Raw genomic sequence first — 11,195 nt, 5'->3', positions numbered from 1 at the left:
CATGAATAAATAATTTAATACATAAATACAAATCTCATTATCTATTATTATTTGTTTAAAGATTATCACAATACTCTAGATTATAGCGCCTAGTAAAATGTCGAGCAAATTATTTTTTCAAGATCCGTGCTAATAGCAAAATGCATAGTAAGCATTGTATTGAGTATATTTTACTGTACATGCACAAGAAGAAAAAATTATGCATGAATTATTAAAAAATATACTAATCGACAACAATACTAGTTAAACTACGAAATTTCAAGAGATAAAACGACTAATTTATATAATACATTCATGTTCAATTTGTAACTACGAATCGTGATATTATGGCCGAATAATGTATTCCCGCTATTAATTAATAACTAATGGTCGGGATGCATTCGAAGTTATGGTTAAACTAAGGAATTAATGATGTATTGACAATATGACCTATTTATTACCCATTTAAAGTATCCTCGCGATTATGTTGAATCAACCAAGTATATGAATAAATAAATATTTACATATTTAATGTGAAAACATTTACGAGGGAAAGAGCAAGCAGCTCACAACATTGGAAAACTCCAAGTAAAAGATGTAAATAACTTTATAATTATATATTGTTTTTACGCATTAACATCGTAGGTATATTTTTTAAGATTCCCGAATAATTATTATAATGTGGATAATATTTAAGTCGAGACTCGAGATTCACCAACGTAGGTATTACTCAATATTTTCTAATTACAAAAGTTAAGTTTTAGTACGTAGTTAAACTAGATAAAAATATGTACCTCAATTAACTTCTACCATGATCTTACTAATATTATAAATGCGAAAGTTTGTATGGATGTATGGATGTTTGTTACTCTTTCACGTAAAAACTACTGAACCGATTACAATGAAATTTAGCACACATATAGAGGGTAACTTGGATTAACACATAGGATAGTTTTTATCCCGGAAATCCCACGGGAACGGGAACTATGCGGGTTTTCCTTTGCAAACACGGGCGAAGCCGCGGGCGAAAATCTAGTACATCATATTTGAGATAGTTGAGATGCAAAAATCTAATAACTTGAAAATCTATTTATCTATAGCTACTGAGGAATTCAAAAAACAATATCGTTTGTTTTCTAATTAAAAGGGTACAATACGCAATGCAGCTTATAGGTGCTTAATTAAAGTATTCCGAGCGACTAGTCTGTCCCATTAATTGTGCTCGTTAGACCCGCGTGTAGGCGAAGAAAACTATGAGACTGTTCAATGTAAATAAACGTTTAATTAACGATTTTGGGAGCAAAATGGGAAATTGTTACTATAAAATTAAATCTGTCTCTTTTTCATTTGCCGATGTTATATAACTACACTTTGATATTATGTAATGAGTAGTATTTATATAAGCACCAGTATAATATTTATTATAGGTAAGGACTGTAGAGATTTTATACATAAAACAAAAACGATGGAAACGGGAGCAATAAGTAGGGTCTGGTAAGTACTTTTAATCCACATTTCTCATAAAATATAGTTAGTAGGTACTTACCGCAATAATTATTACAGAAATATACCAAAACAGTTTATAGTAAAAGAAATCATAGTTATAGGTAGACCTCGTAAAGTATTTTATAAAGCATGAAGTATTTTGTCAAGGCTGTCTTTCCTAATATTCTGTTAGAACTTGATTACATTCACTGACCATATTTAACGGACGACGTAATTGGTAAAGTAGGCATGTTTAATTAAAGGACCTAGTTATAACTAGGCATTAGCAGTTGCTCAAGATTTTTTGGTCTATTTATATCCCTCTAATTATAATATATATTGAATTTTCGCCGACTTTTTTTCTCTCGGCGTTTTGACTTCATTCATAAAGACTTCAATCGCTAACGATCAAATACTCATTCATGATTATTAAGAAATATCAAATAAGAAATAACATTTTATGATTCTTTGCAAAGAATAAATTCAAGCGTAAAAACGAATTTTGCCATCAAAGCAAGCTTGTATTTTGTAGCTTCAACGTTGTTCAGGAAAATGAAAGAGCGTGGTGTCGTTGTCTTGTCGTTTGTTTTTAATATACCTACGTTTAGAATTACCGTTAGCGAGTTCAAGAATTTTTAATTTTCCATAAACGTGGATATTGATGTCAAAAAATGTTACTAAAAATTTCGCCTCATAACTGACGCCGAGCAATCTAAAACATGGAGGTATTAAAAGTAGTTTTATTTTAACACTAAACGTTATTTGCAACGTTCGCGTTGGCGGCCGGCGTGGCTCGGATAAATGGGGAACATTTACTTTGTGTAATTTATACAGCAGTATTTAATGTAAAGCTTAATGTCATCATTTTGAACATTAAATCCAACTTACTGAGTAAAACTGATATGTAATAATACTGTTGAAATGAAGCATTATTGAACTCTCTATTCTAAAATACCATCATGGGCTCATTTTTTAAATCTTGGTATTAATACGGTACTTATATTTTTGTCACAAGTTCTTGAACATCGAATAAAAATTGATAGGTTAGTAAGAAAATAGGTTCACAGACCAGGTAGGGTAGACCATGTTGTGTAAAAAACAAAGAAAATCAGGGTAAACTATGTACATATGAAGTGATTCTTCACATGTCTCATTCATAAAAATGTCACTACAACCTATTAATAGCCTAGGTACTAGGTACTTAGCACACGCGATTTACAATCACGCAATCACGACTAGGGCGAGTTTTCAAACAAGCGTAGGGGGTGTGGGTGCTCTGGTGCGTTCTACGAGAGATCCCGGAGTCCCCGCTACCATGCTTTGGGTTTGGCCATCGAGGAGGTTTTAGTGGGTAAGAATCCCACATGCTCTCTTTTTCCCCAAAAGAGAGTATCTTTAGAAGATTTCCTCCCCGTTAACAAAAAAAAAAAAAAAAAAAAAAGGGGGTGTGGGTACGTTAAATAAAGAACGTAAGTAATTTAAAAAATTGTTTCTAAACCAATTTTTAGTGCATTTTTGTTCCATGCTGAGCTTTATTAATAACTAGATTTCCGCCCGCGGCTTCGCCCGCGTTTGCAAAAGAAAACCCGCATAGTTCCCGTTCCCGTGGGATTTCCGGGATAAAAACTATCCTATGTGTTAATCCAAGTTACCCTCTATATGTGTGCTAAATTTCATTGTAATCGGTTCAGTAGTTTTTACGTGAAAGAGTAACAAACATCCATACATCCATACAAACTTTCGCCTTTATAATATATATTAGAATATTAGATGTTTTTTTTGCTGTTAAGAACCACAGGCCAATTATAAATAAATTTTCAAAATATTTATTAAAATCTATTAATAAATTAAGGTACGGCATTTACAACAACGTTGTTGACTTCAAAATTTTTGATTTGTATCCCATTTATTATGGATACATTGGTATGCCCTTGTCTTTTACCGTGCCGAAAATAGACATACATTCAGGGCCGAGTTGTTTCCCAAAATGTAAGAAACCCTCCCGGTCGAAGAGAAATCTTTAGGGAAAATTTTCACCTTGTAGTATGCATATAATAATATGCATATAATAATATGTATAATTTTTACCAAATATTAACCCACAATTTCTGTATGTAACGTTGTTAATAAATTAACGTTTTCAATCGAATTTTCATCAATATTCCTACCGTCTTTGCCAATTACTCCTTATAGTCCAAGTTGAACTTTAGATGCAAAATAAATGTTGATAAAAGGGGGAAATTGACTTGGCCTTCTTTGATCTCCGCCGTTTATTGGAACTCGAACTGATTGATTCAATAACGGCGAAAAAACAAATTCGCTGTTTCTAACAATATGCCTTCATTATGAACGTACAATTTTGCTAATTTTGATATAATGTCGGGATGTGATAATATTTGCTTAGAATTAATTGTTTGATGTTGAACTGTAAGTCTAAATTTAGGAGGTAGAATATAGGAATAGAGTTTTCTTATAAACAGTAGCTTACCTACATAATACGAAAGTAGTTACTACGAAATTTTCATATGTGTTTTGATTATATTTTAACTGAGTTGAGTGAATAAGTGACGTGATTATCTACTTTAGGTAATGTATAAAGTTTCAGCTCTTGTGTTGTGATTCCCTTCGGTTCACTAAATACATCATTATTCTTACTTAAGTAATACTTCATTATATATATTTAGTAATCTATTCATAGTATCTAATTCATTAATTAGATTTGCGCTTAATTAATTAAAACTAGGTGTCATAATAATTAAGTCTTCTATTATACGTGTAATAAATTACCTACTATTTTAGTTAATATTGATCAAGTTGTAAGTTCTATATTATAATGGGTACTTGAGAGAAAATTTTGTAAAATACATTACATGTATGTAGATTGAAATAAGAATATTACATACATGCATAAAGAGCAAGCCCGACAGCACGGCTGAGTCTGACCCGATTGCCATGTAACTACTTAGTGTATGTTTTTTTTTAGTAATATAAGTAGTTGTTAAGTGTGTAAATGTGTCAATAAATATTTTTTTCTTTTCTTTTTTCTTTTTTCATTTAAACTACAAGATAAGAAAAGCTAATCACTATATAGTATAAAACAAGTCGCTTTCTCTGTCCTTATGTATGTCCCTATGTCCCTTTGTATGCTTAAATCTTTAAAACTACGCAACGGATTTCAATGCGTTTTTTTAATAGATAGAGTGATTCAAGTATATAATAAGTATATAATTTATTAGGTTTTACACAAAGCGGGTGAAGCCGCGGACGGTAAGCTAGTATAGGGTAAAAGTAAACTTGGCAGAACTCCTCTCCGACTTGTAAACTAAGTGTGAATTTTTTGATAAAAATGCCATTTAGCTTGAACTACAAATAAAACCTTAATTGAAAATTTATGAAGATTAGCTATAGATATTTCGCTGACATTATTAAATTTATTATTTCTGTTAAAATATAAATTTCGCAACTAAGAACGAAATAGCAATACATTATTATCATTAACAATTTAAGTAATTGATTTTGAAAAATGAAAAAAAATGAAATGATTTTGATAAATTCCTTAAATTCGCAGAGTCGTATAAGAAATTTATAAACAGGACGAACTCCGTTTCGCCACGAGAGACACCTTTTCTTTGCTATAAACATCACGGAGCCCGAGCGAGACCTTTCCAACGAATGCAAAACCGTGGAAATCGGTTCGTGCATTCTGGAGTTATAGCGTCAGGAAGGAAAACCCTACTTATTTTTATATAGTAGATTATTAACCTATTATAATAACATAATAAATGTGTAAATAAAGACAATTGATTATTATATAGAAAGTTCAAAGATTGGAAAACGTCAATAGCCTTCGAAAGTGAAAATGAAGAAAATAGATAGAAATCCCTAAAAATATTTGTTGGACAGACCGCCAATCTTCTTTGTATCGGAAACTTAGTGGTTTATTTCATCAAACAAAATAAAACGTTTAGGTGTTTCTTCGCTAACTTATCACAATTTTTTTATCAAGCATAGTATTATTATATTACATAGGTATATTATCTGTGATCATGCATTAGAAGAGCTGCAATCATAGGTGTTGAATCTTATAAATCGTAGGTATATGGCCGCGGCCGTTATTATAACTTAAAGGTACACACATATTTATTTCACTTGAATAAGGTATAAAAACATTTTAAAAATACAATTTAAGTATTTTTTATAAAAATTGGCATAAGTAGTTTTTGAGAAAAGATTTATGCGTACAAATAGGTAGAGCTTATTCTATAATCTAAATGTATCTATTGAACTGATTTTTCCTCAAAAACCGATAAAGAATAATTTTTATACCCAGTTATATTATTTAAAAAAACAAAAATATGAACAGTCCAATTACTATGTTTTTGTTTTTGCAAAAACATGCATTATTATAAAACTTGGATTCATCTCCACTTAAATATTATATCCATCAATAAATAGTTAGTCCCTACCAAAAACTAGTTAAGGGTTCATAAACATAACTTAAATAGTTCAATTTTGTTTTGAACACTCAGCTATCTGTCAGTTTTTAACTTAGCTCTATTGTAGAGCTTCCCACTCAATTATAAGTTTCCATTAGCCAATACTCAATTTAGTGAATGAGAAAAATTTAAGTAATTTCATTGTCGTGTTTGATTGTGCACAACAATTGCCAGTTTTACAACATATCCGTTTATTCACATATTTGTGCAACTACGAATATCTCGAATAATTCACAAAGGCAAAGCACGATTTAAGTTGAAACTATCAAGACTCGAATTCGGGTTTCCCTTGGAGGTTAGCGTGCGTCTCTTTCTGGCTCGCCCGTGTGCGGTCCGAATTGTGCGCCGTCCCTCTTTAACTCGAGAGGCTTGCGCGGAAAGAGAATGTTGGTAACGAACGACCTTTCGGTGTTACGGGCAGCAGTGCGGAGCGTACGTTCACCGGGAGTGGTACACTCGAATGAAGCGGTACTAGATCGCACGACCATCTGACAGCCTGAAAAAATTACGTAAATATTACAACACACTCGAATTGATTATGACCGCGTAACCGCACGTTGCGGCACTGCTTCTCATCGCGGCACCTCGCTGAAAGCACACGAATTTCTTGCATAGTGCCGTCCGCGAATTGTTTGTGCGACTCTTGTTTGGCTCTGGTGATTTTATTTTATACAATTTCGTAACCGTGGTGTTTGGACTGTGTTATTGTTGTGTTTTCTTTTATTTTTCTTTCAATTGGATTGTCACAGGCGTTTTTGGTAAGTTATATAAGTTACATGTATTTGTTTAATTAAGCTCTAACTTTAAGTTAAGATTTCAAATTTCAATTCTGTTCATTACTTTCAATTTTCATTAAAGCAAGCAATTTATGATTTTTTACTGTTCATAAAAATAAAAATCTCTGTAAATTTTATTTGTAAGTTTAAGAAACTAAAATTGGCATTTAGCAGTTTGTACTTATAGCATAAAGCACCGACCAAATTGGTGAGCGTGACAAAAAGTCTAAAAAACATTTATCGCCTTCACACGATTAATTAAGAATTTATCTATAAATAAATCAAGGATTTTTCGGGTACCAACAAAAAAGAGAGCAATTTAAGAGAGCTGACATTTGAACTCCCTAATGAACTTAATTACCAAGTAGGAAATAAGAAGCAAGGTGACCTCTATCTCAAAGGAAATTCTTAGCTGGGTTCAAAGCAAGGCCGCTATTAGTGAGAAAAGAAACATTTTTGCGAAGGATTAACAATTGCATCGACACGTAACTATAAGCATTTATCTATAATGCCGGCTCTACGGTAGAGCTTATTTGAAGGACATCGCTTTCTCAACGACTTTGAATTATTAATATTTACTATTCATAATTTTATGTAAAAATTTGCAATACTAATTGTCATTTTCTATGTTAAAAAAACATACTTTCAATATTGCTCTATTAATTAAAGAGTAAGGTCGCATTCATTCTTGGCTTGTAGAAAACAATACATTCGAATTAAAACATAGAAAGATAGATACACTTCAACTTCAGAATAATTTTGATAATACAATTTTAAGATGCTGAATACGCTTCTGTAACTCACATACCTATTATGAGATGCAAGTTAAGCACTGCATTTTTTGCAGTATCTGTATTCTTGTGACAGGTAGTTTATTATATTAAATTAAAGAAAAGACTGAAAGATCAACTACGATAAAATAATCCTGAAACGATTGTCTAATCTTTGGTAACAGAAGATTTTAAAAGTCAATTAATGAAAAAGGTTTAGGCGATAGGGCGTTAGCCAGTAAATCTATTTTCTCATGAATATTGTTACCGGTCAATTATTTACTAAGATTAGGTACATATACAGTGTCCAAAAGATGTAATTGCTATCTATATGAATTATCAAAACACAATTCATTAGAAATTATTCATCATTCATTGTTATTATAGTAACTTCACGCTAAATAACAAAGCCATAACTATTTCATATTAATTACGAAAATTATCGTAAACTATTGGTACACACAAGTCGGTATATAATGTTCAAAATGATGTGTATTTGACATTTAATTAATATCGGTAAACGTACGGAGCATTATTGACCACGAAAAGCAATCATTCACGTAATTAAACAGAGGATCCAATTTGTTAAAGTTAACGTCAATATTTTTGGGCACAATAGCGGGTAGTTTGTTTTGTTGACATAATTAATAATGAAATTTTAATTGTAATTGACGCAATATAAAAATGTATAAAACACGTGTTTTACTTATCAGTTATTATTACACTGTTAATTGTTAATAATACGAAAAAGTACAAGGAAACTACAAAGCTACGAAAATTCTCATAATATTTAAATTTAAAAGGTTTGACGTCAAAATTATTCGTCGGTAAGGTGGCATTTAAAATTTTTATTCGACTGTATGTAAACAAGTTGTTTTATATAACACATTGACCAGAGAGATCCGGCTTCGTCAAGTTAATTTGCATTGAGTAGTCGGTATGGAATGCTTTGGAACGAACTTCTTGTTGAGAAAATAACATTTAGCTCCTAGGTGACGTACCTACTTATTATGTAGTTAGTAGTTACCTGTAAAATTATTACTGACTAAATTAGAAATTTAATTTATTAACATTTTCTTAAAACATTGTTTTGGCTTAAAATTGTACTTAATAATAAAGATAAGACTATATAAATGCTTAAATCTAGTTAAATATAAAAATACTAATTAATATTTCACGGTCAATAAATACACACGTTCGTGAAAAAACTTTCGGAACGCAAATGTAATTTTGATATTGAAAAAATCCAATAACTTTGACTTTTTAAAAAACACAACCTGTTAATATTTACAGGTTAGCTTTACACGGTATATAATATATATATTAAAAATTTTCAAGGAAACAAAACAAAACGAGAGTCGTTTGTAATACATGGTAACACGAAAAAAACAACTACATAGCTATACAATATACACGAGTCTCAATAATAAAATGTTTTACGTTGGTAATAAGTTGGGGGTAGATTATTCATGTAAATAACAAACTGCTTAGCATAGTTTGTGGGCAGATGGTTCTGTTTGGATGACTCAGAAGGTCTTACCCGAGGTCGCTTGATTTCATCCGCCTTAGTAGACAAATCCACGCATTTAAAATCCTATTCTCTTAGTACCGATTTGCCAATTACCGTTTTTAGAGACAATTAATTGGAAATTAATGAATTATATTTCTTATCAAATTATAATACGTACCTATATTTTAAATCATTCCTGAAAAACTATTTGTATGCTAGAGAAGTCATGAAATCAACATCTTTGAAAAGCTATTTAATTTTCGGGCGTCTAGAGGGCTTTAGGGCATTTGCGGTCGGCCTCAAGCCAAAGCTTATTTGTATGCATTATTCAACAGAGTGTCTTTGTGTAGAATAGCGAACGCACAATAGCACAGACTAGTAATAATGCCATCGAATGGTGTATACACCCTCTTCGCTCGTATGAGGGAGCGGTGAAGGAAATGTAAAATGACAAAGAACTTTTGCGATCTTAAACTAGTTCAATCTATAAAGGACATGTAATGCAATAAAAGCGGAATGCTTCGAGTTTCCTGTGTAGGTGATCTCATGAGCTCACGTTTATAGCTTTTGTTACATTGTAATGCGCCTTGTTATCGTTGTTTATATACTTGACCTGACTTATATGCCGTTACCGATTCATTTCATAACGTTTCAGAAAGTTGCGTGATTATTTCATTGCTTGTGCGTTAGGGTATGATCGTGATGAATGGCTCGTATCGTAGCGCCTACTGGCTCACAAAGCAGATCCGCGATTTCACCCGCGACACGCCAGCGACGTCACGAATGACTGTGGATCCATCGGAACCAATTAAGTGGTAAATGGGTCTACCACAATAGAATATTATAAAGCATCCAATACTTCATATTTCTTGTCACGTATTGGGTTACCGTTCTTTGTTACGTGAGCCACTTTCTGTGAGTGAATAGGACCGAAGGACTCAGATGTGCGCGGAATATGATTAATTATTTCTTACTCATAAATATGGGCTGTATTGCTCGCATGAGCGTAGCCAGCTTGGGAACTTGTTTCTTAACAATAGCTTATAAGGGTTGCCGTGGAAACTTTCTAAGTATTCTATTACAATTTCTAACAAACTTTGTTATTTAATTCACAATATTATATATTGCCATATTAACATACTCATTCCGTTAGAATTCAATATTGCCGGCAAAATAATTTAAAAAATGTTGATTATAATGACGTCACTCGAAAAAAAAACGTTACTGGGTAATCGCCTTTTCTCATTTTATTTTCCCATTATGACTCATTCTGCCTTGGGCTTTTTGAATAGTAGTAAAGAACCTTGCCAAAATCGTTTAATAATCATGATCTCATCTCGACACATTTATTACAACTTAAATATTCCTATATTTTATCTAGAAATTAATAACTTATCGGGTTAGTCACAACTAACAGTTCGGTTTGAGGATTGGACGTCTGGCTTAGATTAGTTTAAATCGTTTTATCAAACTACCTTTAGTTTTAGTTCATTGTATAATTAAATTAAATATTCCATCAGGTCTCGCTGTTTAGTACTGTGTGTGTTTAATAATCTGCGCTATTTTAAAAGTAGAGCGACAAATATACCTACCGCAATTTGGTAAAATTCAGAACAAACTTTGGTCCAAGCGAAGTCTGAAGCAATGGTATTGGCGTACTTCCAAAATGTCTTGCTTAAGTTCAAAGACACGCTATACGGGTTTTGTCCGGGATATAATGCTATTATTCTCCTTGAGATAAGGCAATAAACGCCACTCGAAAGCAACGCTCATTTATTTACTAAAACTCTTTTAACGCGAGGTATTTCAACGCGAGGCAAGATTGGAGGTGAGGTGTGCGGGGCCGTTCGCGTGACACGCGCTCCTCGCGCTCCTCGCGTCGTTTGTTTTTCGTAACGTTAGCGCTATGCCACAGTGTAAAATACTTATATCAAAAGTAAATTGTGATCAATTTTTATTATGTAAGCAATGTAAAAGTGTTTGTGTCAGATTGTAAATATAAAAGTAAATAAAGAAATCATTTACAACTTTATAAACTGAGATAAGTAGGTACTAGGAATTTATTAATTAGCACAACATAATTATGGAAGTACTTGGTGTAACTAATAAATATTACTTGCTGCTACCAGTAGAAGCTTAGAGTATTATATTAGAATAGTATAGAGCGCGTGTATTACAA

The 11,195-nt window shown here is 32.2% G+C and overlaps 1 protein-coding gene across 1 annotated transcript in view; it reads left to right on the top strand.

The window, feature by feature from the left end:
• The first annotated feature begins 6,361 nt into the window (after positions 1-6,361).
• Positions 6,362-11,195, top strand: part of LOC123699160 (mucin-5AC) — a 42,459-nt gene continuing 37,625 nt past the window's right edge. The window contains exon 1 of the mRNA XM_045646055.1: positions 6,362-6,718. The gene's annotated coding sequence lies outside the window, so the exon portion shown is untranslated. The remainder of the gene's footprint in view (positions 6,719-11,195) is intronic.

Source organism: Colias croceus, chromosome 2 (genome assembly GCF_905220415.1).
Source record: "Colias croceus chromosome 2, ilColCroc2.1".
Taxonomy (NCBI): domain Eukaryota; kingdom Metazoa; phylum Arthropoda; class Insecta; order Lepidoptera; family Pieridae; genus Colias; species Colias croceus.
The sequence above is the reverse complement of the archived record's forward strand: the minus strand, read 5'-3'. Positions and strand labels throughout refer to the sequence as shown.